The sequence below is a fragment of the Dendrobates tinctorius genome, unplaced genomic scaffold (genome assembly GCF_039654945.1).
Source record: "Dendrobates tinctorius isolate UK_male_01 unplaced genomic scaffold, ASM3965494v1 ptg000204l, whole genome shotgun sequence".
In the NCBI taxonomy this organism is placed as follows: Eukaryota; Metazoa; Chordata; class Amphibia; order Anura; family Dendrobatidae; genus Dendrobates; species Dendrobates tinctorius.
Window position 1 is genome coordinate 2,756,341 of NW_027361871.1, and position 27,695 is coordinate 2,784,035.

General features: G+C 37.6%; 15 non-coding genes across 15 annotated transcripts; 7 read left to right on the top strand and 8 right to left on the bottom strand.

The window, feature by feature from the left end:
* Positions 1-2,475: 2,475 nt before the first annotated feature.
* Positions 2,476-2,549, bottom strand: TRNAT-AGU (transfer RNA threonine (anticodon AGU)). Its single transcript has one exon. It is a non-coding gene; the product is annotated as a tRNA-Thr (tRNA).
* A 556-nt stretch (positions 2,550-3,105) lies between these two features.
* TRNAS-GCU (transfer RNA serine (anticodon GCU)) lies at positions 3,106-3,187 on the top strand. Its single transcript has one exon. It is a non-coding gene; the product is annotated as a tRNA-Ser (tRNA).
* Positions 3,188-4,388: 1,201 nt separating this feature from the next.
* TRNAT-AGU (transfer RNA threonine (anticodon AGU)) lies at positions 4,389-4,462 on the bottom strand. The gene has a single exon. It is a non-coding gene; the product is annotated as a tRNA-Thr (tRNA).
* A 556-nt stretch (positions 4,463-5,018) lies between these two features.
* Positions 5,019-5,100, top strand: TRNAS-GCU (transfer RNA serine (anticodon GCU)). The gene has a single exon. It is a non-coding gene; the product is annotated as a tRNA-Ser (tRNA).
* A 1,201-nt stretch (positions 5,101-6,301) lies between these two features.
* TRNAT-AGU (transfer RNA threonine (anticodon AGU)) lies at positions 6,302-6,375 on the bottom strand. Its single transcript has one exon. It is a non-coding gene; the product is annotated as a tRNA-Thr (tRNA).
* Positions 6,376-8,560: 2,185 nt separating this feature from the next.
* TRNAS-GCU (transfer RNA serine (anticodon GCU)) lies at positions 8,561-8,642 on the top strand. Its single transcript has one exon. It is a non-coding gene; the product is annotated as a tRNA-Ser (tRNA).
* A 1,059-nt stretch (positions 8,643-9,701) lies between these two features.
* Positions 9,702-9,775, bottom strand: TRNAT-AGU (transfer RNA threonine (anticodon AGU)). The gene has a single exon. It is a non-coding gene; the product is annotated as a tRNA-Thr (tRNA).
* A 556-nt stretch (positions 9,776-10,331) lies between these two features.
* On the top strand, positions 10,332-10,413 carry TRNAS-GCU (transfer RNA serine (anticodon GCU)). The gene has a single exon. It is a non-coding gene; the product is annotated as a tRNA-Ser (tRNA).
* Positions 10,414-11,614: 1,201 nt separating this feature from the next.
* On the bottom strand, positions 11,615-11,688 carry TRNAT-AGU (transfer RNA threonine (anticodon AGU)). The gene has a single exon. It is a non-coding gene; the product is annotated as a tRNA-Thr (tRNA).
* Positions 11,689-12,244: 556 nt separating this feature from the next.
* On the top strand, positions 12,245-12,326 carry TRNAS-GCU (transfer RNA serine (anticodon GCU)). Its single transcript has one exon. It is a non-coding gene; the product is annotated as a tRNA-Ser (tRNA).
* Positions 12,327-14,154: 1,828 nt separating this feature from the next.
* On the top strand, positions 14,155-14,236 carry TRNAS-GCU (transfer RNA serine (anticodon GCU)). Its single transcript has one exon. It is a non-coding gene; the product is annotated as a tRNA-Ser (tRNA).
* A 1,201-nt stretch (positions 14,237-15,437) lies between these two features.
* TRNAK-UUU (transfer RNA lysine (anticodon UUU)) lies at positions 15,438-15,511 on the bottom strand. Its single transcript has one exon. It is a non-coding gene; the product is annotated as a tRNA-Lys (tRNA).
* A 556-nt stretch (positions 15,512-16,067) lies between these two features.
* On the top strand, positions 16,068-16,149 carry TRNAS-GCU (transfer RNA serine (anticodon GCU)). Its single transcript has one exon. It is a non-coding gene; the product is annotated as a tRNA-Ser (tRNA).
* Positions 16,150-22,804: 6,655 nt separating this feature from the next.
* On the bottom strand, positions 22,805-22,878 carry TRNAT-AGU (transfer RNA threonine (anticodon AGU)). The gene has a single exon. It is a non-coding gene; the product is annotated as a tRNA-Thr (tRNA).
* Positions 22,879-26,332: 3,454 nt separating this feature from the next.
* TRNAT-AGU (transfer RNA threonine (anticodon AGU)) lies at positions 26,333-26,406 on the bottom strand. The gene has a single exon. It is a non-coding gene; the product is annotated as a tRNA-Thr (tRNA).
* Between the last annotated feature and the right edge of the window lie 1,289 nt (positions 26,407-27,695).

The window sequence follows — 27,695 nt, forward strand, 5'->3', positions numbered from 1 at the left end:
TGTTTCAACAGCAGAGAATTTTTTTTCTCAATTGCACTATATTAGGGCTGTGGGAAATTAATATTTGATGACAAACAAGAGTAAAAATCCTCTTTTTGGGGTAAAAACCCACAAAATGAGATGAAGAATAGAAAGCACTGCTGACATTCAAAATCAAGATTTTCCTTTTACTAAATAGGCTCTTTGACCAACTAAGCCAAAGGACAAACAGGTGCAAAACATTAAAAAGCCTGCTTAGAGAGTTAAACAGCCCTAAACTGAGATAAAGGAAAAGGACTGCTGGCATTCAAATTCAAGATTTTCCATTTACTAAATAGGCTCTTTGACCAACTAAGACAAAGGACAAACAGGTGTGATACATTAGAAAGCCTGCTTAGAGAGTTAAGAAGCCCCAAACTGACATAAAGAAAGAATAGCACTGCTGGCATTCAAATTCAAGATTTTCTGTTTACTAAACAGGCTCTTTGACCAACTAAGCCAAAGGACATAAAGGTGAGATACATTGTATAAACGGATTAGAGATGCATTGAAAGGAGGCATTTCAAAACTAAATCAACTGGTTTTACATTGTCATGCTTGAAGCCATCTTTCTTCCTTTATATCTCTTAGATATAAGAGATTTTTAATCTCACAATTGCACTATCAGTCTCAAGTGAAACACCTATTTTTAAGATAGGAAGCTTCTTTGTGCGGAGATGAAAACAAGGCACTGCTGTGATTCAAACTCAGGATCTCCTGTTTATTAGACAGGCGCTTTAACCAACTAAGCCACAGCACCAGAAGACGGCATGCATTTGAAATCCAAGGAAGATTGAAGCACCAATCGAACATTCAACTGGTTAGCGCAGCAAAACAATATTGAGCTTGAGTTCCATTCCACGTAGAGCAGAAACATGGATTAAGATTTCAATCTCAGTCATAACACTTAAGAAGCCAAGTAAATTTTGAAGAGCATTCATTAAAAAGACTGACAAATTTACAGAAGCTGTATCGAGGACAAAGGCTTTGAAGTTTTGCAATTGAATGAGCCATCTTTTAGCACAGCTGAAATTTGGGACTTGTTTTGCTTCCAAGTTATGACACAGAATAGACAGATTGAAGAAATGCCATGGCAAAACCAAAAGGAGGAAAAATTATGACTAATTGATATTAAAAACCTCAGCACTGGTTCATTTCTGATAGAGTTTTCCCCAAGCTAACTTCAAACAACAGGCACTGTAGTTGACGAGATAAGTCAAATCTGACAAAAGCCAACATACAATCTTCAGTGAAAAAACACTGACTGGTAAAAACCCTCTCAACATCTTCCCACCTAAACGCACAGGTGCTATGTAGACAAGGTGGCTGAGTGGTTAAGGCGATGGACTGCTAATCCATTGTGCTCTGAATGCATGGGTTCGAATCCCATCCTCGTCGGATTAATCTGCTTCTTCTATCATGTGGAATGGTTTGGTTTTCATTTTTAACCCAAGCGGTGGACACTTCAAGCATGAAAGTTTACAATACTCCTGTGCTGCTATCAAACTTTGCAGAGTCAGATCTGTAAATCCACTGGTTTTAATTTGTAAAGCTTGATGCCATCCTATATTCTGTAAAGAAAATTATATCCTCTAATTCCTTTTAAAGTGTTTCAACAGCAGAGAATTTTTTTTCTCAATTGCATTATATTAGGGCTATGGGAAATTAATATTTGATGACAAGCAAGAGTAAAAGTCCTCTTTTTGGGGTAAAAACCCACAAAATGAGATGAAGAATAGAAAGCACTGCTGACATTCAAAATCAAGATTTTCCTTTTACTAAATAGGCTCTTTGACCAACTAAGCCAAAGGACAAACAGGTGAAAAACATTAAAAAGCCTGCTTAGAGAGTTAAACAGCCCTAAACTGAAATAAAGAAGGAAAAGGACTGCTGGCATTCAAATTCAAGATTTTCCATTTACTAAATAGGCTCTTTGACAAACTAAGCCAAAGGACAAACAGGTGTGATACATTAGAAAGCCTGCTTAGAGAGTTAAACAGCCCTAAACTGAGATAAAGAAGGAAGAGGACTGCTGGCATTCAAATTCAAGATTTTCTGTTTACTAAACAGGCTCTTTGACCAACTATGACAAAGGACAAACAGGTGTGATATATTAGAAAGCCTGCTTAGAGAGTTAAGAAGCCCCAAACTGACATAAAGAAAGAATATCACTGCTGGCATTCAAATTCAAGATTTTCTGTTTACTAAACAGGCTCTTTGACCAACTAAGCCAAAGGACATAAAGGTGAGATACATTGGATAAACGGATTAGAGATGCATAGAAAGGAGGCATTTCAAAACTAAATCAACTGGTTTTACATTGACATGCTTGAAGCCATCTTTCTTCCTTTATATCTCTTAGATAGAAGAGATTTTTCATCTCACAATTGCACTATCAGTCGCAAGTGAAACACCAATTTTTAAGATAGGAAGCTTCTTTGTGAGGAGATGAAAACAAGGCACTGCTGAGATTCGAACTCAGGATCTCCTGTTTACTAGACAGGCGCTTTAACCAACTAAGCCACAGCACCAGAAAATGGCATGCATTTGAAATCCAAGGAAGATTGAAGCACCAATCGAACATTCAACTGGTTAGCGCAGCAAAACAATATTGAGCTTGAGTTCCATTCCACGTAGAGCAGAAACATGGAATAAGATTTCAATCTCAGTCATAACACTTAAGAAGCCAAGTAAATTTTGAAGAGCATTCATTTAAAAGACTGACAAATTTACAGAAGCTGTATCGAGGACAAAGGCTTTGAAGTTTTGCAATTGAATGAGCCATCTTTTAGCACAGCTGAAATTTGGGACTTGTTTTGCTTCCAAGTTATGACACAGAATAGACAGATTGAAGAAATGCCATGGCAAAACCAAAAGGAGGAAAAATTATGACTAATTGATATTAAAAACATCAGCACTGGTTCATTTCTGATAGAGTTTTCCCCAAGCTAACTTCAAACAACAGGCACTGTAGTTGACGAGATAAGTCAAATCTGACAAAAGCCAACATACAATCTTCAGTGAAAAAACACTGACTGGTAAAAACCCTCTCAACATTTTCCCACCTAAACGCACAGGTGCTATGTAGACGAGGTGGCCGAGTGGTTAAGGCGATGGACTGCTAATCCATTGTGCTCTGCATGCATGGGTTCGAATCCCATCCTCGTCGGATTAATCTGCTTCTTCTTTCGTGTTGAATGGTTTGGTTTTCATTTTTAACCCAAGCGGTGGACACTTCAAGCATGAAAGTTTACAATACTCCTGTGCTGCTATCAAACTTTGCAGAGTCAGATCTGTAAATCCACTGGTTTTAATTTGTAAAGCTTGATGCCATCCTATATTCTGTAAAGAAAATTATATCCTCTAATTCCTTTTAAAGTGTTTCAACAGCAGAGAATTTTTTTTCTCAATTGCATTATATTAGGGCTATGGGAAATTAATATTTGATGACAAGCAAGAGTAAAAGTCCTCTTTTTGGGGTAAAAACCCACAAAATGAGATGAAGAATAGAAAGCACTGCTGACATTCAAAATCAAGATTTTCCTTTTACTAAATAGGCTCTTTGACCAACTAAGCCAAAGGACAAACAGGTGAAAAACATTAAAAAGCCTGCTTAGAGAGTTAAACAGCCCTAAACTGAGATAAAGAAGGAAAAGGACTGCTGGCATTCAAATTCAAGATTTTCCATTTACTAAATAGGCTCTTTGACCAACTAAGACAAAGGACAAACAGGTGTGATACATTAGAAAGCCTGCTTAGAGAGTTAAACAGCCCTAAACTGAGATAAAGAAGGAAGAGGACTGCTGGCATTCAAATTCAAGATTTTCTGTTTACTAAACAGGCTCTTTGACCAACTAAGACAAAGGAAAAACAGGTGTGATACATTAGAAAGCCTGCTTAGAGAGTTAAGAAGCCCCAAACTGACATAAAGAAAGAATAGCACTGCTGGCATTCAAATTCAAGATTTTCTGTTTACTAAACAGGCTCTTTGACCAACTATGACAAAGGACAAACAGGTGTGATATATTAGAAAGCCTGCTTAGAGAGTTAAGAAGCCCCAAACTGACATAAAGAAAGAATAGCACTGCTGGCATTCAAATTCAAGATTTTCTGTTTACTAAACAGGCTCTTTGACCAACTAAGCCAAAGGACATAAAGGTGAGATACATTGTATAAACGGATTAGAGATGCATAGAAAGGAGGCATTTCAAAACTAAATCAACTGGTTTTACATTGACATGCTTGAAGCCATCTTTCTTCCTTTATATCTCTTAGATAGAAGAGATTTTTCATCTCACAATTGCACTATCAGTCGCAAGTGAAACACCTATTTTTAAGATAGGAAGCTTCTTTGTGAGGAGATGAAAACAAGGCACTGCTGAGATTCGAACTCAGGATCTCCTGTTTACTAGACAGGCGCTTTAACCAACTAAGCCACAGCACCAGAAAATGGCATGCATTTGAAATCCAAGGAAGATTGAAGCACCAATCGAACATTCAACTGGTTAGCGCAGCAAAACAATATTGAGCTTGAGTTCCATTCCACGTAGAGCAGAAACATGGAATAAGATTTCAATCTCAGTCATAACACTTAAGAAGCCAAGTAAATTTTGAAGAGCATTCATTTAAAAGACTGACAAATTTACAGAAGCTGTATCGAGGACAAAGGCTTTGAAGTTTTGCAATTGAATGAGCCATCTTTTAGCACAGCTGAAATTTGGGACTTGTTTTGCTTCCAAGTTATGACACAGAATAGACAGATTGAAGAAATGCCATGGCAAAACCAAAAGGAGGAAAAATTATGACTAATTGATATTAAAAACATCAGCACTGGTTCATTTCTGATAGAGTTTTCCCCAAGCTAACTTCAAACAACAGGCACTGTAGTTGACGAGATAAGTCAAATCTGACAAAAGCCAACATACAATCTTCAGTGAAAAAACACTGACTGGTAAAAACCCTCTCAACATTTTCCCACATAAACGCACAGGTGCTATGTAGACGAGGTGGCCGAGTGGTTAAGGCGATGGACTGCTAATCCATTGTGCTCTGCATGCATGGGTTCGAATCCCATCCTCGTCGGATTAATCTGCTTCTTCTTTCGTGTTGAATGGTTTGGTTTTCATTTTTAACCCAAGCAGTGGACACTTCAAGCATGAAAGTTTACAATACTCCTGTGCTGCTATCAAACTTTGCAGAGTCAGATCTGTAAATCCACTGGTTTTAATTTGTAAAGCTTGATGCCATCCTATATTCTGTAAAGAAAATTATATCCTCTAATTCCTTTTAAAGTGTTTCAACAGCAGAGAATTTTTTTTCTCAATTGCATTATATTAGGGCTATGGGAAATTAATATTTGATGACAAGCAAGAGTAAAAGTCCTCTTTTTGGGGTAAAAACCCACAAAATGAGATGAAGAATAGAAAGCACTGCTGACATTCAAAATCAAGATTTTCCTTTTACTAAATAGGCTCTTTGACCAACTAAGCCAAAGGACAAACAGGTGAAAAACATTAAAAAGCCTGCTTAGAGAGTTAAACAGCCCTAAACTGAGATAAAGAAGGAAAAGGACTGCTGGCATTCAAATTCAAGATTTTCCATTTACTAAATAGGCTCTTTGACCAACTAAGACAAAGGACAAACAGGTGTGATACATTAGAAAGCCTGCTTAGAGAGTTAAACAGCCCTAAACTGAGATAAAGAAGGAAGAGGACTGCTGGCATTCAAATTCAAGATTTTCTGTTTACTAAACAGGCTCTTTGACCAACTAAGACAAAGGAAAAACAGGTGTGATACATTAGAAAGCCTGCTTAGAGAGTTAAGAAGCCCCAAACTGACATAAAGAAAGAATAGCACTGCTGGCATTCAAATTCAAGATTTTCTGTTTACTAAACAGGCTCTTTGACCAACTATGACAAAGGACAAACAGGTGTGATATATTAGAAAGCCTGCTTAGAGAGTTAAGAAGCCCCAAACTGACATAAAGAAAGAATAGCACTGCTGGCATTCAAATTCAAGATTTTCTGTTTACTAAACAGGCTCTTTGACCAACTAAGCCAAAGGACATAAAGGTGAGATACATTGTATAAACGGATTAGAGATGCATAGAAAGGAGGCATTTCAAAACTAAATCAACTGGTTTTACATTGACATGCTTGAAGCCATCTTTCTTCCTTTATATCTCTTAGATAGAAGAGATTTTTAATCTCACAATTGCACTATCAGTCGCAAGTGAAACACCTATTTTTAAGATAGGATGCTTCTTTGTGAGGAGATGAAAACAAGGCACTGCTGAGATTCGAACTCAGGATCTCCTGTTTACTAGACAGGCGCTTTAACCAACTAAGCCACAGCACCAGAAAATGGCATGCATTTGAAATCCAAGGAAGATTGAAGCACCAATCGAACATTCAACTGGTTAGCGCAGCAAAACAATATTGAGCTTGAGTTCCATTCCACATAGAGCAGAAACATGGAATAAGATTTCAATCTCAGTCATAACACTTAAGAAGCCAAGTAAATTTTGAAGAGCATTCATTTAAAAGACTGACAAATTTACAGAAGCTGTATCGAGGACAAAGGCTTTGAAGTTTTGCAATTGAATGAGCCATCTTTTAGCACAGCTGAAATTTGGGACTTGTTTTGCTTCCAAGTTATGACACAGAATAGACAGATTGAAGAAATGCCATGGCAAAACCAAAAGGAGGAAAAATTATGACTAATTGATATTAAAAACCTCAGCACTGGTTCATTTCTGATAGAGTTTTCCCCAAGCTAACTTCAAACAACAGGCACTGTAGTTGACGAGATAAGGCAACTCTGACAAAAGCCAACATACAATCTTCATTGAAAAAACACTGACTGGCAAAAACCCTCTCAACATCTTCCCACCTAAACGCACAGGCGCTATGTAGATGAGGTGGCCGAGTGGTTAAGGAGATGGACTGCTAATCCATTGTGCTCTGCATGCATGGGTTCGAATCCCATCCTCGTCGGATTAATCTGCTTCTTCTATCATGTGGAATGGTTTGGTTTTCATTTTTAACCCAAGCGGTGGACACTTCAAGCATGAAAGTTTACAATACTCCTGTGCTGCTATCAAACTTTGCAGAGTCAGATCTGTAAATCCACTGGTTTTAATTTGTAAAGCTTGATGCCATCCTATATTCTGTAAAGAAAATTATATCCTCTAATTCCTTTTAAAGTGTTTCAACAGCAGAGAATTTTTTTTCTCAATTGCACTATATTAGGGCTGTGGGAAATTAATATTTGATGACAAACAAGAGTAAAAGTCCTCTTTTTGGGGTAAAAACCCACAAAATGAGATGAAGAATAGAAAGCACTGCTGACATTCAAAATCAAGATTTTCCATTTAATAAATAGGCTCTTTGACCAACTAAGACAAAGGACAAACAGGTGTGATACATTAGAAAGCCTGCTTAGAGAGTTAAACAGCCCTAAACTGAGATAAAGAAGGAAGAGGACTGCTGGCATTCAAATTCAAGATTTTCTGTTTACTAAACAGGCTCTTTGACCAACTATGACAAAGGACAAACAGGTGTGATACATTAGAAAGCATGCTTAGAGAGTTAAGAAGCCCCAAACTGACATAAAGAAAGAATAGCACTGCTGGCATTCAAATTCAAGATTTTCTGTTTACTAAACAGGCTCTTTGACCAACTAAGCCAAAGGACATAAAGGTGAGATACATTGGATGAACGGATTAGAGATGCATAGAAAGGAGGCATTTCAAAACTAAATCAACTGGTTTTACATAGTCATGCTTGAAGCCATCTTTCTTCCTTTATATCTCTTAGATAGAAGAGATTTTTCATCTCACAATTGCACTGTCAGTCGCAAGTGAAACACCTATTTTTAAGATAGGAAGCTTCTTTGTGAGGAGATGAAAACAAGGAACTGCTGAGATTCGAACTCAGGATCTTCTGTTTACTAGACAGGCGCTTTAACCAACTAAGCCACAGCACCAGAAGATGGCATGCATTTGAAATCCAAGGAAGATTGAAGCACCAATCGAACATTCAACTGGTTAGCGCAGCAAAACAATATTGAGCTTGAGTTCCATTCCACGTAGAGCAGAAACATGGATTAAGATTTCAATCTCAGCCATAACACTTAAGAAGCCAAGTAAATTTTGAAGAGCATTCATTTAAAAGACTGACAAATTTACAGAAGCTGTATCGAGAACAAAGGCTTTGAAGTTTTGCAATTGAATGAGCCATCTTTTAGCACAGCTGAAATTTGGGACTTGTTTTGCTTCCAAGTTATGACACAGAATAGACAGATTGAAGAAATGCCATGGCAAAACCAAAAGGAGGAAAAATTATGACTAATTGATATTAAAAACCTCAGCACTGGTTCATTTCTGATAGAGTTTTCCCCAAGCTAACTTCAAACAACAGGCACTGTAGTTGACGAGATAAGTCAAATCTGACAAAAGCCAACATACAATCTTCAGTGAAAAAACACTGACTGGTAAAAACCCTCTCAACATCTACCCACCTAAACGCACAGGTGCTATGTAGACGAGGTGGCCGAGTGGTTAAGGCGATGGACTGCTAATCCATTGAGCTCTGCATGCATGGGTTCGAATCCCATCCTCGTCGGATTAATCTGCTTCTTCTTTCGTGTTGAATTGTTTGGTTTTCATTTTTAACCCAAGCGGTGGACACTTCAAGCATGAAAGTTTACAATACTCCTGTGCTGCTATCAAACTTTGCAGAGTCAGATCTGTAAATCCACTGGTTTTAATTTGTAAAGCTTGATGCCATCCTATATTCTGTAAAGAAAATTATATCCTCTAATTCCTTTTAAAGTGTTTCAACAGCAGAGAATTTTTTTTCTCAATTGCATTATATTAGGGCTATGGGAAATTAATATTTGATGACAAGCAAGAGTAAAAGTCCTCTTTTTGGGGTAAAAACCCACAAAATGAGATGAAGAATAGAAAGCACTGCTGACATTCAAAATCAAGATTTTCCTTTTACTAAATAGGCTCTTTGACCAACTAAGCCAAAGGACAAACAGGTGAAAAACATTAAAAAGCCTGCTTAGAGAGTTAAACAGCCCTAAACTGAGATAAAGAAGGAAAAGGACTGCTGGCATTCAAATTCAAGATTTTCCATTTACTAAATAGGCTCTTTGACAAACTAAGCCAAAGGACAAACAGGTGTGATACATTAGAAAGCCTGCTTAAAGAGTTAAACAGCCCTAAACTGAGATAAAGAAGGAAGAGGACTGCTGGCATTCAAATTCAAGATTTTCTGTTTACTAAACAGGCTCTTTGACCAACTATGACAAAGGACAAACAGGTGTGATACATTAGAAAGCCTGCTTAGAGAGTTAAGAAGCCCCAAACTGACATAAAGAAAGAATAGCACTGCTGGCATTCAAATTCAAGATTTTCTGTTTACTAAACAGGCTCTTTGACCAACTAAGCCAAAGGACATAAACGTGAGATACATTGGATAAACGGATTAGAGATGCATAGAAAGGAGGCATTTCAAAACTAAATCAACTGGTTTTACATTGTCATGCTTGAAGCCATCTTTCTTCCTTTATATCTCTTAGATAGAAGAGATTTTTAATCTCACAATTGCACTATCAGTCGCAAGTGAAAAACCTATTTTTAAGATAGGAAGCTTCTTTGTGAGGAGATGAAAACAAGGCACTGCTGAGATTCGAACTCAGGATCTCCTGTTTACTAGACAGGCGCTTTAACCAACTAAGCCACAGCACCAGAAGATGGCATGCATTTGAAATCCAAGGAAGATTGAAGCACCAATCGAACATTCAACTGGTTAGCGCAGCAAAACAATATTGAGCTTGAGTTCCATTCCACGTAGAGCAGAAACATGGAATAAGATTTCAATCTCAGTCATAACACTTAAGAAGCCAAGTAAATTTTGAAGAGCATTCATTTAAAAGACTGACAAATTTACAGAAGCTGTATCGAGAACAAAGGCTTTGAAGTTTTGCAATTGAATGAGCCATCTTTTAGCACAGCTGAAATTTGGGACTTGTTTTGCTTCCAAGTTATGACACAGAATAGACAGATTGAAGAAATGCCATGGCAAAACCAAAAGGAGGAAAAATTATGACTAATTGATATTAAAAACCTCAGCACTGGTTCATTTCTGATAGAGTTTTCCCCAAGCTAACTTCAAACAACAGGCACTGTAGTTGACGAGATAAGTCAAATCTGACAAAAGCCAACATACAATCTTCAGTGAAAAAACACTGACTGGTAAAAACCCTCTCAACATTTTCCCACCTAAACGCACAGGTGCTATGTAGACGAGGTGGCCGAGTGGTTAAGGCGATGGACTGCTAATCCATTGTTCTCTGCATGCATGGGTTCGAATCCCATCCTCGTCGAATTAATCTGCTTCTTCTTTCGTGTTGAATGGTTTGGTTTTCATTTTTAACCCAAGCAGTGGACACTTCAAGCATGAAAGTTTACAATACTCCTGTGCTGCTATCAAACTTTGCAGAGTCAGATCTGTAAATCCACTCGTTTTAATTTGTAAAGCTTGATGCCATCCTATATTCTGTAAAGAAAATTATATCCTCTAATTCCTTTTAAAGTGTTTCAACAGCAGAGAATTTTTTTTCTCAATTGCATTATATTAGGGCTATGGGAAATTAATATTTGATGACAAGCAAGAGTAAAAGTCCTCTTTTTGGGGTAAAAACCCACAAAATGAGATGAAGAATAGAAAGCACTGCTGACATTCAAAATCAAGATTTTCCTTTTACTAAATAGGCTCTTTGACCAACTAAGCCAAAGGACAAACAGGTGAAAAACATTAAAAAGCCTGCTTAGAGAGTTAAACAGCCCTAAACTGAGATAAAGAAGGAAAAGGACTGCTGGCATTCAAATTCAAGATTTTCCATTTACTAAATAGGCTCTTTGACCAACTAAGACAAAGGACAAACAGGTGTGATACATTAGAAAGCCTGCTTAGAGAGTTAAACAGCCCTAAACTGAGATAAAGAAGGAAGAGGACTGCTGGCATTCAAATTCAAGATTTTCTGTTTACTAAACAGGCTCTTTGACCAACTAAGACAAAGGACAAACAGGTGTGATACATTAGAAAGCCTGCTTAGAGAGTTAAGAAGCTCCAAACTGACATAAAGAAAGAATAGCACTGCTGGCATTCAAATTCAAGATTTTCTGTTTACTAAACAGGCTCTTTGACCAACTATGACAAAGGACAAACAGGTGTGATATATTAGAAAGCCTGCTTAGAGAGTTAAGAAGCCCCAAACTGACATAAAGAAAGAATAGCACTGCTGGCATTCAAATTCAAGATTTTCTGTTTACTAAACAGGCTCTTTGACTAACTAAGCCAAAGGACATAAAGGTGAGATACATTGTATAAACGGATTAGAGATGCATAGAAAGGAGGCATTTCAAAACTAAATCAACTGGTTTTACATTGACATGCTTGAAGCCATCTTTCTTCCTTTATATCTCTTAGATAGAAGAGATTTTTCATCTCACAATTGCACTATCAGTCGCAAGTGAAACACCTATTTTTAAGATAGGAAGCTTCTTTGTGAGGAGATGAAAACAAGGCACTGCTGAGATTCGAACTCAGGATCTCCTGTTTACTAGACAGGCGCTTTAACCAACTAAGCCACAGCACCAGAAAATGGCATGCACTTGAAATCCAAGGAAGATTGAAGCACCAATCGAACATTCAACTGGTTAGCGCAGCAAAACAATATTGAGCTTGAGTTCCATTCCACGTAGAGCAGAAACATGGAATAAGATTTCAATCTCAGTCATAACACTTAAGAAGCCAAGTAAATTTTGAAGAGCATTCATTTAAAAGACTGACAAATTTACAGAAGCTGTATCGAGGACAAAGGCTTTGAAGTTTTGCAATTGAATGAGCCATCTTTTAGCACAGCTGAAATTTGGGACTTGTTTTGCTTCCAAGTTATGACACAGAATAGACAGATTGAAGAAATGCCATGGCAAAACCAAAAGGAGGAAAAATTATGACTAATTGATATTAAAAACCTCAGCACTGGTTCATTTTTGATAGAGTTTTCCCCAAGCTAACTTCAAACAACAGGCACTGTAGTTGACGAGATAAGTCAAATCTGACAAAAGCCAACATACAATCTTCAGTGAAAAAACACTGACTGGTAAAAACCCTCTCAACATTTTCCCACCTAAACGCACAGGTGCTATGTAGACGAGGTGGCAGAGTGGTTAAGGCGATGGACTGCTAATCCATTGTGCTCTGCATGCATGGGTTCGAATCCCATCCTCGTCGGATTAATCTGCTTCTTCTTTCGTGTTGAATGGTTTGGTTTTCATTTTTAACCCAAGCAGTGGACACTTCAAGCATGAAAGTTTACAATACTCCTGTGCTGCTATCAAACTTTGCAGAGTCAGATCTGTAAATCCACTGGTTTTAATTTGTAAAGCTTGATGCCATCCTATATTCTGTAAAGAAAATTATATCCTCTAATTCCTTTTAAAGTGTTTCAACAGCAGAGAATTTTTTTTCTCAATTGCATTATATTAGGGCTATGGGAAATTAATATTTGATGACAAGCAAGAGTAAAAGTCCTCTTTTTGGGGTAAAAACCCACAAAATGAGATGAAGAATAGAAAGCACTGCTGACATTCAAAATCAAGATTTTCCTTTTACTAAATAGGCTCTTTGACCAACTAAGCCAAAGGACAAACAGGTGAAAAACATTAAAAAGCCTGCTTAGAGAGTTAAACAGCCCTAAACTGAGATAAAGAAGGAAAAGGACTGCTGGCATTCAAATTCAAGATTTTCCATTTACTAAATAGGCTCTTTGACCAACTAAGACAAAGGACAAACAGGTGTGATACATTAGAAAGCCTGCTTAGAGAGTTAAACAGCCCTAAACTGAGATAAAGAAGGAAGAGGACTGCTGGCATTCAAATTCAAGATTTTCTGTTTACTAAACAGGCTCTTTGACCAACTAAGACAAAGGACAAACAGGTGTGATACATTAGAAAGCCTGCTTAGAGAGTTAAGAAGCCCCAAACTGACATAAAGAAAGAATAGCACTGCTGGCATTCAAATTCAAGATTTTCTGTTTACTAAACACGCTCTTTGACCAACTATGACAAAGGACAAACAGGTGTGATATATTAGAAAGCCTGCTTAGAGAGTTAAGAAGCCCCAAACTGACATAAAGAAAGAATAGCACTGCTGGCATTCAAATTCAAGATTTTCTGTTTACTAAACAGGCTCTTTGACTAACTAAGCCAAAGGACATAAAGGTGAGATACATTGTATAAACGGATTAGAGATGCATAGAAAGGAGGCATTTCAAAACTAAATCAACTGGTTTTACATTGACATGCTTGAAGCCATCTTTCTTCCTTTATATCTCTTAGATAGAAGAGATTTTTCATCTCACAATTGCACTATCAGTCGCAAGTGAAACACCTATTTTTAAGATAGGAAGCTTCTTTGTGAGGAGATGAAAACAAGGCACTGCTGACATTCGAACTCAGGATCTCCTGTTTACTAGACAGGCGCTTTAACCAACTAAGCCACAGCACCAGAAAATGGCATGCATTTGAAATCCAAGGAAGATTGAAGCACCAATCGAACATTCAACTGGTTAGCGCAGCAAAACAATATTGAGCTTGAGTTCCATTCGACGTAGAGCAGAAACATGGAATAAGATTTCAATCTCAGTCATAACACTTAAGCCAAGTAAATTTTGAAGAGCATTCATTTAAAAGACTGACAAATTTACAGAAGCTGTATCGAGGACAAAGGCTTTGAAGTTTTGCAATTGAATGAGCCATCTTTTAGCACAGCTGAAATTTGGGACTTGTTTTGCTTCCAAGTTATGACACAGAATAGACAGATTGAAGAAATGCCATGGCAAAACCAAAAGGAGGAAAAATTATGACTAATTGATATTAAAAACCTCAGCACTGGTTCATTTCTGATAGAGTTTTCCCCAAGCTAACTTCAAACAACAGGCACTGTAGTTGACGAGATAAGTCAAATCTGACAAAAGCCAACATACAATCTTCAGTGAAAAAACACTGACTGGTAAAAACCCTCTCAACATTTTCCCACCTAAACGCACAGGTGCTATGTAGACGAGGTGGCCGAGTGGGTAAGGCGATGGACTGCTAATCCATTGTGCTCTGCATGCATGGGTTCGAATCCCATCCTCGTCGGATTAATCTGCTTCTTCTTTCGTGTTGAATGGTTTGGTTTTCATTTTTAACCCAAGCGGTGGACACTTCAAGCATGAAAGTTTACAATACTCCTGTGCTGCTATCAAACTTTGCAGAGTCAGATCTGTAAATCCACTGGTTTTAATTTGTAAAGCTTGATGCCATCCTATATTCTGTAAAGAAAATTATATCCTCTAATTCCTTTTAAAGTGTTTCAACAGCAGAGAATTTTTTTTCTCAATTGCATTATATTAGGGCTATGGGAAATTAATATTTGATGACAAGCAAGAGTAAAAGTCCTCTTTTTGGGGTAAAAACCCACAAAATGAGATGAAGAATAGAAAGCACTGCTGACATTCAAAATCAAGATTTTCCTTTTACTAAATAGGCTCTTTGACCAAGTAAGCCAAAGGACAAACAGGTGAAAAACATTAAAAAGCCTGCTTAGAGAGTTAAACAGCCCTAAACTGAGATAAAGAAGGAAAAGGACTGCTGGCATTCAAATTCAAGATTTTCCATTTACTAAATAGGCTCTTTGACCAACTAAGACAAAGGACAAACAGGTGTGATACATTAGAAAGCCTGCTTAGAGAGTTAAACAGCCCTAAACTGAGATAAAGAAGGAAGAGGACTGCTGGCATTCAAATTCAAGATTTTCTGTTTACTAAACAGGCTCTTTGACCAACTAAGACAAAGGACAAACAGGTGTGATACATTAGAAAGCCTGCTTAGAGAGTTAAGAAGCCCCAAACTGACATAAAGAAAGAATAGCACTGCTGGCATTCAAATTCAAGATTTTCTGTTTACTAAACAGGCTCTTTGACCAACTATGACAAAGGACAAACAGGTGTGATATATTAGAAAGCCTGCTTAGAGAGTTAAGAAGCCCCAAACTGACATAAAGAAAGAATAGCACTGCTAGCATTCAAATTCAAGATTTTCTGTTTACTAAACAGGCTCTTTGACTAACTAAGCCAAAGGACATAAAGGTGAGATACATTGTATAAACGGATTAGAGATGCATAGAAAGGAGGCATTTCAAAACTAAATCAACTGGTTTTACATTGACATGCTTGAAGCCATCTTTCTTCCTTTATATCTCTTAGATAGAAGAGATTTTTAATCTCACAATTGCACTATCAGTCGCAAGTGAAACACCTATTTTTATGATAGGAAGCTTCTTTGTGAGGAGATGAAAACAAGGCACTGCTGAGATTCGAACTCAGGATCTCCTGTTTAAAAGCCAGGCGCTTTAACCAACTAAGCCACAGCACCAGAAGATGGCATGCATTTGAAATCCAAGGAAGATTGAAGCACCAATCGAACATTCAACTGGTTAGTGCAGCAAAACAATATTGAGCTTGAGTTCCATTCCACGTAGAGCAGAAACATGGAATAAGATTTCAATCTCAGTCATAACACTTAAGAAGCCAAGTAAATTTTGAAGAGCATTCATTTAAAAGACTGACAAATTTACAGAAGCTGTATCGAGGACAAAGGCTTTGAAGTTTTGCAATTGAATGAGCCATCTTTTAGCACAGCTGAAATTTGGGACTTGTTTTGCTTCCAAGTTATGACACAGAATAGTCAGATTGAAGAAATGCCATGGCAAAACCAAAAGGAGGAAAAATTATGACTAATTGATATTAAAAACCTCAGCACTGGTTCATTTCTGATAGAGTTTTCCCCAAGCTAACTTCAAACAACAGGCACTGTAGTTGACGAGATAAGTCAAATCTGACAAAAGCCAACATACAATCTTCAGTGAAAAAACACTGACTGGTAAAAACCCTCTCAACATCTTCCCACCTAAACGCACAGGCACTATGTAGACGAGGTGGCCGAGTGGTTAAGGCGATGGACTGCTAATCCATTGTGCTCTGCATGCATGGGTTTGAATCCCATCCTCGTCGGATTAATCTGCTTCTTCTTTCGTGTTGAATGGTTTGGTTTTCATTTTTAACCCAAGCGGTGGACACTTCAAGCATGAAAGTTTACAATACTCCTGTGCTGCTATCAAACTTTGCAGAGTCAGATCTGTAAATCCACTGGTTTTAATTTGTGAAGCTTGATGCCATCCTATATTCTGTAAAGAAAATTATATCCTCTAATTCCTTTTAAAGTGTTTCAACAGCAGAGAATTTTTTTTCTCAATTGCACTATATTAGGGCTGTGGGAAATTAATCTTTGATGACAAACAAGAGTAAAAGTCCTTTTTTTTCGGGTAAAAACCCACAAAATGAGATGAAGAATAGAAAGCACTGCTGACATTCAAAATCAAGATTTTCCTTTTACTAAATAGGCTCTTTGACCAACTAAGCCAAAGGACAAACAGGTGCGAAACATTAAAAAGCCTGCTTAGAGAGTTAAACAGCCCTAAACTGAGATAAAGAAGGAAAAGGACTGCTGGCATTCAAATTCAAGATTTTCCATTTACTAAATAGGCTCTTTGACCAACTAAGACAAAGGACAAACAGGTGTGATACATTAGAAAGCCTGCTTAGAGAGTTAAACAGCCCTAAACTGAGATAAAGAAGGAAGAGGACTGCTGGCATTCAAATTCAAGATTTTCTGTTTACTAAACAGGCTCTTTGACCAACTAAGACAAAGGACAAACAGGTGTGATACATTAGAAAGCCTGCTTAGAGAGTTAAGAAGCCCCAAACTGACATAAAGAAAGAAGAGCACTGCTGGCATTCAAATTCAAGATTTTCTGTTTACTAAACAGGCTCTTTGACCAACTAAGCCAAAGGACATAAAGGTGAGATACATTGGCTAAACGGAATAGAGATGCATAGAAAGGAGGCATTTCAAAACTAAATCACCTGGTTTTACATTGTCATGCTTGAAGCCATCTTTCTTCCTTTATATGTCTTAGATAGAAGAGATTTTTAATCTCACAATTGCACTATCAGTCGCAAGTGAAACACCTATTTTTAAGATAGGAAGCTTCTTTGTGAGGAGATGAAAACAAGGAACTGCTGAGATTCGAACTCAGGATCTCCTGTTTACTAGACAGGCGCTTTAACCAACTAAGCCACAGCACCAGAAGATGGCATGCATTTGAAATCCAAGGAAGATTGAAGCACCAATCGAACATTCAACTGATTAGCGCAGCAAAACAATATTGAGCTTGAGTTCCATTCCACGTAGAGCAGAAACATGGATTAAGATTTCAATCTCAGTCATAACACTTAAGAAGCCAAGTAAATTTTGAAGAGCATTCATTTAAAAGACTGACAAATTAACAGAAGCTGTATCAAGGACAAAGGCTTTGAAGTTTTGCAATTGAATGAGCCATCTTTTAGCACAGCTGAAATTTGGGACTTGTTTTGCTTCCAAGTTATGACACAGAATAGACAGATTGAAGAAATGCCATGGCAAAACCAAAAGGAGGAAAAATTATGACTAATTGATATTAAAAACCTCAGCACTGGTTCATTTCTGATAGAGTTTTCCCCAAGCTAACTTCAAACAACAGGCACTGTAGTTGACGAGATAAGGCAACTCTGACAAAAGCCAACATACAATCTTCAGTGAAAAAACAGTGACTGGTAAAAACCCTCTCAACATCTTCCCACCTAAACTCACAGGCGCTATGTAGACGAGGTGGCCGCGTGGTTAAGGCGATGGACTGCTAATCCATTGTGCTCTGCATGCATGGGTTCGAATCCCATCCTCGTCGGATTAATCTGCTTCTCCTATCATGTTGAATGGTTTGGTTTTCATTTTTAACCCAAGCGGTGGACACTTCAAGCATGAAAGTTTACAATACTCCTGTGCTGCTATCAAACTTTGCAGAGTCAGATCTGTAAATCCACTGGTTTTAATTTGTAAAGCTTGATGCCATCCTATATTCTGTAAAGAAAATTATATCCTCTAATTCCTTTTAAAGTGTTTCAACAGCAGAGAATTTTTTTTCTCAATTGCACTATATTAGGGCTGTGGGAATTTAATATTTGATCACAAACAAGAGTAAAAGTCCTCTTTTTGGGGTAAAAACCCACAAAATGAGATTAAGAATAGAAAGCACTGCTGACATTCAAAATCAAGATTTTCCTTTTACTAAATAGGCTCTTTGACCAACTAAGCCAAAGGACAAACAGTTGAAAAACATTAAAAAGCCTGCTTAGAGAGTTAAACAGCCCTAAACTGAGATAAAGAAGGAAAAGGACTGCTGGCATTCAAATTCAAGATTTTCCATTTACTAAATAGGCTCTTTGACAAACTAAGACAAAGGACAAACAGGTGTGATACATTAGAAAGCCTGCTTAGAGAGTTAAGAAGCCCCAAACTTACATAAAGAAAGAAGAGCACTGCTGGCATTCAAATTCAAGATTTTCTGTTTACTAAACAGGCTCTTTGACCAACTAAGCCAAAGGACATAAAGGTGAGATACATTGGCTAAACGGATTAGAGATGCATAGAAAGGAGGCATTTCAAAACTAAATCACCTGGTTTTACATTGTCATGCTTGAAGCCATCTTTCTTCCTTTATATGTCTTAGATAGAAGAGCTTTTTAATGTCACAATTGCACTATCAGTCGCAAGTGAAACACCTATTTTTAAGATAGGAAGCTTCTTTGTGAGGAGATGAACCCAAGGCACTGCAGATATTCGAACTCAGGATCTTCTGTTTACTAGACAGGCACTTTAACCAACTAAGCCACAGCACCAGAAGATGGCATGCATTTGAAATCCAAGGAAGATTGAAGCACCAATCGAAAATTCAACTGGTTAGCGCAGCAAAACAATATTGAGCTTGAGTTCCATTCCACGTAGAGCAGAAACATGGATTAAGATTTCAATCTCAGTCATAACACTTAAGAAGCCAAGTAAATTTTGAAGAGCATTCATTTAAAAGACTGACAAATTTACAGAAGCTGTATCGAGGACAAAGGCTTTGAAGTTTTGCAATTGAATGAGCCATCTTTTAGCACAGCTGAAATTTGGGACTTGTTTTGCTTCCAAGTTATGACACAGAATAGACAGATTGAAGAAATGCCATGGCAAAACCAAAAGGAGGAAAAATTATGACTAATTGATATTAAAAACCTCAGCACTGGTTCATTTCTGATAGAGTTTTCCCCAAGCTAACTTCAAACAACAGGCACTGTAGTTGACGAGATAAGGCAACTCTGACAAAAGCCAACATACAATCTTCAGTGAAAAAACACTGACTGGTAAAAACCCTCTCAACATCTTCCCACCTAAACGCACGGGCGCTATGTAGAAGAGGTGGCCGAGTGGTTAAGGCGATGGACTGCTAATCCATTGTGCTCTGCATGCATGGGTTCGAATTCCATCCTCGTCGGATTAATCTGCTTTTTCTTTCATGTTGAATGGTTTGGTTTTCATTTTTAACCCAAGCGGTGGACACTTCAAGCATGAAAGTTTACAATACTCCTGTGCTGCTATAAAACTTTGCAGAGTCAGATCTGTAAATCCACTGGTTTTAATTTGTAAAGCTTGATGCCATCCTATATTCTGTAAAGAAAATTATATCCTCTAATTCCTTTTAAAGTGTTTCAACAGCAGAGAATTTTTTTTCTCAATTGCACTATATTAGGGCTGTGGGAAATTAATATTTGATGACAAACAAGAGTAAAAGTCCTCTTTTTGGGGTAAAAACCCACAAAATGAGATGAAGAATAGAAAGCACTGCTGACATTCAAAATCAAGATTTTCCTTTTACTAAATAGGCTCTTTGACCAACTAAGCCAAAGGACAAACAGGTGCAAAACATTAAAAAGCCTGCTTAGAGAGTTAAACAGCCCTAAACTGAGATAAAGAAGGAAAAGGACTGCTGGCATTCAAATTCAAGATTTTCCATTTACTAAATAGGCTCTTTGACCAACTAAGACAAAGGACAAACAGGTGTGATACATTAGAAAGCCTGCTTAGAGAGTTAAACAGCCCTAAACTGAGATAAAGAAGGAAGAGGACTGCTGGCATTCAAATTCAAGATTTTCTGTTTACTAAACAGGCTCTTTGACCAACTATGACAAAGGACAAACAGGTGTGATACATTAGAAAGCCTGCTTAGAGAGTTAAGAAGCCCCAAACTGACATAAAGAAAGAATAGCACTGCTGGCATTCAAATTCAAGATTTTCTGTTTACTAAATAGGCTCTTTGACCAACTAAGACAAAGGACAAACAGGTGTGATACATTAGAAAGCCTGCTTAGAGAGTTAAACAGCCCTAAACTGAGATAAAGAAGGAAAAGGACTGCTGGCATTCAAATTCAAGATTTTCCATTTACTAAATAGGCTCTTTGACCAACTAAGACAAAGGACAAACAGGTGTGATACATTAGAAAGCCTGCTTAGAGAGTTAAACAGCCCTAAACTGAGATAAAGAAGGAAGAGGACTGCTGGCATTCAAATTCAAGATTTTCTGTTTACTAAACAGGCTCTTTGACCAACTAAGACAAAGGACAAACAGGTGTGATACATTAGAAAGCCTGCTTAGAGAGTTAAGAAGCCCCAAACTGACATAAAGAAACAATAGCACTGCTGGCATTCAAATTCAAGATTTTCTGTTTACTAAATAGGCTCTTTGACCAACTAAGCCAAAGGACATAAAGGTGAGATACATTGTATAAACGGATTAGAGATGCATAGAAAGGCGGCATTTCAAAACTAAATCAACTGGTTTTACATTGTCATGCTTGAAGCTATCTTTCTTCCTTTATATCTCTTAGATAGAAGAGATTTTTAATCTCACAATTGCACTATCAGTCTCAAGTGAAACACCTATTTTTAAGATAGGAAGCTTCTTTGTGCGGAGATGAAAACAAGGCACTGCTGCGATTCAAACTCAGGATCTCCTGTTTATTAGACAGGCGCTTTAACCAACTAAGCCACAGCACCAGAAAATGGCATGCATTTGAAATCCAAGGAAGATTGAAGCACCAATCGAACATTCAACTGGTTAGCGCAGCAAAACAATATTGAGCATGAGTTCCATTCCACATAGAGCAGAAACATTGAATAAGATTTCAATCTCAGTCATAACACTTAAGAAGCCAAGTAAATTTTGAGGAGCATTCATTTAAAAGACTGACAAATTTACAGAAGCTGTATCGAGGACAAAGGCTTTGAAGTTTTGCAATTGAATGAGCCATCTTTTAGCACAGCTGAAATTTGGGACTTGTTTTGCTTCCAAGTTATGACACAGAATAGACAGATTGAAGAAATGCCATGGCAAAACCAAAAGGAGGAAAAATTATGACTAATTGATATTAAAAACCTCAGCACTGGTTCATTTCTGATAGAGTTTTCCCCAAGCTAACTTCAAACAACAGGCACTGTAGTTGACGAGATAAGTCAAATCTGACAAAAGCCAACATACAATCTTCAGTGAAAAAACACTGACTGGTAAAAACCCTCTCAACATCTTCCCACCTAAACGCACGTGCTCTATGTAGAAAAGGTGGCCGAGTGGTTAAGGTGATGGACTGCTAATCCATTGTGCTCTGCATGCATGGGTTCGAATCCCATCCTCGTCGGATTAATCTGCTTCTTCTTTTGTTTTGAATGGTTTGGTTTTCATTTTTAACCCAAGCGGTGGACACTTCAAGCATGAAAGTTTACAATACTCCTGTGTTGCTATCAAACTTTGCAGAGTCAGATCTGTAAATCCACTGGTTTTAATTTGTAAAGCTTGATGCCATCCTATATTCTGTAAAGAAAATTATATCCTCTAATTCCTTTTAAAGTGTTTCAACAGCAGAGAATTTTTTTTCTCAATTGCACTATATTAGGGCTATGGGAAATTAATATTTGATGACAAGCAAGAGTAAAAGTCCTCTTTTTGGGGTAAAAACCCACAAAATGAGATGAAGAATAGAAAGCACTGCTGACATTCAAAATCAAGATTTTCCTTTTACTAAATAGGCTCTTTGACCAACTAAGCCAAAGGACAAACAGGTGCGAAACATTAAAAAGCCTGCTTAGAGAGTTAAACAGCCCTAAACTGATAAAGAAGGAAAAGGACTGCTGGCATTCAAATTCAAGATTTTCCATTTACTAAATAGGCTCTTTGACAAACTAAGACAAAGGACAAACAGGTGTGATACATTAGAAAGCCTGCTTAGAGAGTTAAACAGCCCTAAACTGAGATAAAGAAGGAAGAGGACTGCTGGCATTCAAATTCAAGATTTTCTGTTTACTAAACAGGCTCTTTGACCAACTATGACAAAGGACAAACAGGTGTGATACATTAGAAAGCCTGCTTAGAGAGTTAAGAAGCCCCAAACTGACATAAAGAAAGAATAGCACTGCTGGCATTCAAATTCAAGATTTTCTGTTTACTAAACAGGCTCTTTGACCAACTAAGACAAAGGACATAAAGGTGAGATACATTGGATAAACGGATTAGAGATGCATAGAAAGGAGGCATTTCAAAACTAAATCAACTGGTTTTACATTGTCATGCTCGAAGCCATCTTTCTTCCTTTATATCTCTTAGATAGAAGAGATTTTTAATCTCACAATTGCACTATCAGTCGCAAGTGAAACACCTATTTTTAAGATAGGATGCTTCTTTGTGAGGAGATGAAAACAAGGCACTGCTGAGATTCGAACTCAGGATCTCCTGTTTACTAGACAGGCGCTTTAACCAACTAAGCCACAGCACCAGAAAATGGCATGCATTTGAAATCCAAGGAAGATTGAAGCACCAATCGAACATTCAACTGGTTAGCGCAGCAAAACAATATTGAGCTTGAGTTCCATTCCACATAGAGCAGAAACATGGAATAAGATTTCAATCTCAGTCATAACACTTAAGAAGCCAAGTAAATTTTGAAGAGCATTCATTTAAAAGACTGACAAATTTACAGAAGCTGTATCGAGGACAAAGGCTTTGAAGTTTTGCAATTGAATGAGCCATCTTTTAGCACAGCTGAAATTTGGGACTTGTTTTGCTTCCAAGTTATGACACAGAATAGACAGATTGAAGAAATGCCATGGCAAAACCAAAAGGAGGAAAAATTATGACTAATTGATATTAAAAACCTCAGCACTGGTTCATTTCTGATAGAGTTTTCCCCAAGCTAACTTCAAACAACAGGCACTGTAGTTGACGAGATAAGGCAACTCAGACAAAAGCCAACATACAATCTTCAGTGAAAAAACACTGACTGGTAAAAACCCTCTCAACATCTTCCCACCTAAACGCACAGGCGCTATGTAGACGAGGTGGACGAGTGGTTAAGGCGATGGACTGCTAATCCATTGTGCTCTGCATGCATGGGTTCGAATCCCATCCTCGTCGCATTAATCTGCTTCTTATTTCGTGTTGAATGGTTTGGTTTTCATTTTTAACCCAAGCGGTGGACACTTCAAGCATGAAAGTTTACAGTACTCCTGTGCTGCTACCAAACTTTGCAGAGTCAGATCTGTAAATCCACTGGTTTTAATTTGTAAAGCTTGATGCCATCGTATATTCTGTAAAGAAAATTATATCCTCTAATTCCTTTTAAAGTGTTTCAACAGCAGAGAATTTTTTTTCTCAATTGCACTATATTAGGGCTGTGGGAAATTAATATTTGATGACAAACAAGAGTAAAAGTCCTCTTTTTGGGGTAAAAACCCACAAAATGAGATGAAGAATAGAAAGCACTGCTGACATTCAAAATCAAGATTTTCCTTTTACTAAATAGGCTCTTTGACCAACTAAGCCAAAGGACAAACAGGTGCGAAACATTAAAAAGCCTGCTTAGAGAGTTAAACAGCCCTAAACTGAGATAAAGAAGGAAAAGGACTGCTGGCATTCAAATTCAAGATTTTCCATTTACTAAATAGGCTCTTTGACCAACTAAGACAAAGGACAAACAGGTGTGATACATTAGAAAGCCTGCTTAGAGAGTTAAACAGCCCTAAACTGAGATAAAGAAGGAAGAGGACTGCTCGCATTCAAATTCAAGATTTTCTGTTTACTAAACAGGCTCTTTGACCAACTATGACAAAGGACAAACAGGTGTGATACATTAGAAAGCCTGCTTAGAGAGTTAAGAAGCCCCAAACTGACATAAAGAAAGAATAGCACTGCTGGCATTCAAATTCAAGATTTTCTGTTTACTAAACAGGCTCTTTGACCAACTAAGACAAAGGACATAAAGGTGAGATACATTGGATAAACGGATTAGAGATGCATAGAAAGGAGGCATTTCAAAACTAAATCAACTGGTTTTACATTGTCATGCTTGAAGCCATCTTTCTTCCTTTATATCTCTTAGATAGAAGAGATTTTTAATCTCACAATTGCACTATCAGTCGCAAGTGAAACACCTATTTTTAAGATAGGATGCTTCTTTGTGAGGAGATGAAAACAAGGCACTGCTGAGATTCGAACTCAGGAACTCAGTTCGCTTTAACCAACTAAGCCACAGCACCAGAAAATGGCATGCATTTGAAATCCAAGGAAGATTGAAGCACCAATCGAACATTCAACTGGTTAGCGCAGCAAAACAATATTGAGCTTGAGTTCCATTCCACATAGAGCAGAAACATGGAATAAGATTTCAATCTCAGTCATAACACTTAAGAAGCCAAGTAAATTTTGAAGAGCATTCATTTAAAAGACTGACAAATTTACAGAAGCTGTATCGAGGACAAAGGCTTTGAAGTTTTGCAATTGAATGAGCCATCTTTTAGCACAGCTGAAATTTGGGACTTGTTTTGCTTCCAAGTTATGACACAGAATAGACAGATTGAAGAAATGCCATGGCAAAACCAAAAGGAGGAAAAATTATGACTAATTGATATTAAAAACATCAGCACTGGTTCATTTCTGATAGAGTTTTCCCCAAGCTAACTTCAAACAACAGGCACTGTAGTTGACGAGATAAGTCAAATCTGACAAAAGCCAACATACAATCTTCAGTGAAAAAACACTGACTGGTAAAAACCCTCTCAACATCTTCCCACCTAAACGCACGTGCTCTATGTAGAAAAGGTGGCCGAGTGGTTAAGGTGATGGACTGCTAATCCATTGTGCTCTGCATGCATGGGTTCGAATCCCATCCTCGTCGGATTAATCTGCTTCTTCTTTTGTTTTGAATGGTTTGGTTTTCATTTTTAACCCAAGCGGTGGACACTTCAAGCATGAAAGTTTACAATACTCCTGTGCTGCTATCAAACTTTGCAGAGTCAGATCTGTAAATCCACTGGTTTTAATTTGTAAAGCTTGATGCCATCCTATATTCTGTAAAGAAAATTATATCCTCTAATTCCTTTTAAAGTGTTTCAACAGCAGAGAATTTTTTTTCTCAATTGCACTATATTAGGGCTATGGGAAATTAATATTTGATGACAAGCAAGAGTAAAAGTCCTCTTTTTGGGGTAAAAACCCACAAAATGAGATGAAGAATAGAAAGCACTGCTGACATTCAAAATCAAGATTTTCCTTTTACTAAATAGGCTCTTTGACCAACTAAGCCAAAGGACAAACAGGTGCGAAACATTAAAAAGCCTGCTTAGAGAGTTAAACAGCCCTAAACTGATAAAGAAGGAAAAGGACTGCTGGCATTCAAATTCAAGATTTTCCATTTACTAAATAGGCTCTTTGACAAACTAAGACAAAGGACAAACAGGTGTGATACATTAGAAAGCCTGCTTAGAGAGTTAAACAGCCCTAAACTGAGATAAAGAAGGAAGAGGACTGCTGGCATTCAAATTCAAGATTTTCTGTTTACTAAACAGGCTCTTTGACCAACTATGACAAAGGACAAACAGGTGTGATACATTAGAAAGCCTGCTTAGAGAGTTAAGAAGCCCCAAACTGACATAAAGAAAGAATAGCACTGCTGGCATTCAAATTCAAGATTTTCTGTTTACTAAACAGGCTCTTTGACCAACTAAGACAAAGGACATAAAGGTGAGATACATTGGATAAACGGATTAGAGATGCATAGAAAGGAGGCATTTCAAAACTAAATCAACTGGTTTTACATTGTCATGCTCGAAGCCATCTTTCTTCCTTTATATCTCTTAGATAGAAGAGATTTTTAATCTCACAATTGCACTATCAGTCGCAAGTGAAACACCTATTTTTAAGATAGGATGCTTCTTTGTGAGGAGATGAAAACAAGGCACTGCTGAGATTCGAACTCAGGATCTCCTGTTTACTAGACAGGCGCTTTAACCAACTAAGCCACAGCACCAGAAAATGGCATGCATTTGAAATCCAAGGAAGATTGAAGCACCAATCGAACATTCAACTGGTTAGCGCAGCAAAACAATATTGAGCTTGAGTTCCATTCCACATAGAGCAGAAACATGGAATAAGATTTCAATCTCAGTCATAACACTTAAGAAGCCAAGTAAATTTTGAAGAGCATTCATTTAAAAGACTGACAAATTTACAGAAGCTGTATCGAGGACAAAGGCTTTGAAGTTTTGCAATTGAATGAGCCATCTTTTAGCACAGCTGAAATTTGGGACTTGTTTTGCTTCCAAGTTATGACACAGAATAGACAGATTGAAGAAATGCCATGGCAAAACCAAAAGGAGGAAAAATTATGATTAATTGATATTAAAAACCTCAGCACTGGTTCATTTCTGATAGAGTTTTCCCCAAGCTAACTTCAAACAACAGGCACTGTAGTTGACGAGATAAGGCAACTCTGACAAAAGCCAACATACAATCTTCAGTGAAAAAACACTGACTGGTAAAAACCCTCTCAACATCTTCCCACCTAAACGCACAGGCGCTATGTAGACGAGGTGGACGAGTGGTTAAGGCGATGGACTGCTAATCCATTGTCCTCTGCATGCATGGGTTCGAATCCCATCCTCGTCGTATTAATCTGCTTCTTCTTTCGTGTTGATTGGTTTGGTTTTCATTTTTAACCCAAGCGGTGGACACTTCAAGCATGAAAGTTTACAATACTCCTGTGCTGCTATCAAACTTTGCAGAGTCAGATCTGTAAATCCACTGGTTTTAATTTGTAAAGCTTGATGCCATCCTATATTCTGTAAAGAAAATTATATCCTCTAATTCCTTTTAAAGTGTTTCAACAGCAGAGATTTTTTTTTCTCAATTGCACTATATTAGGGCTATGGGAAATTAATATTTGATGACAAGCAAGAGTAAAAGTCCTCTTTTTGGGGTAAAAACCCACAAAATGAGATGAAGAATAGAAAGCACTGCTGACATTCAAAATCAAGATTTTCCTTTTACTAAATAGGCTCTTTGAACAACTAAGCCAAAGAACAAACAGGTGCGAAACATTAAAAAGCCTGCTTAGAGAGTTAAACAGCCCTAAACTGAGATAAAGAAGGAAAAGGACTGCTGGCATTCAAATTCAAGATTTTCCATTTACTAAATAGGCTCTTTGACCAACTAAGACAAAGGACAAACAGGTGTGATACATTAGAAAGCCTGCTTAGAGAGTTAAACAGCCCTAAACTGAGATAAAGAAGGAAGAGGACTGCTGGCATTCAAATTCAA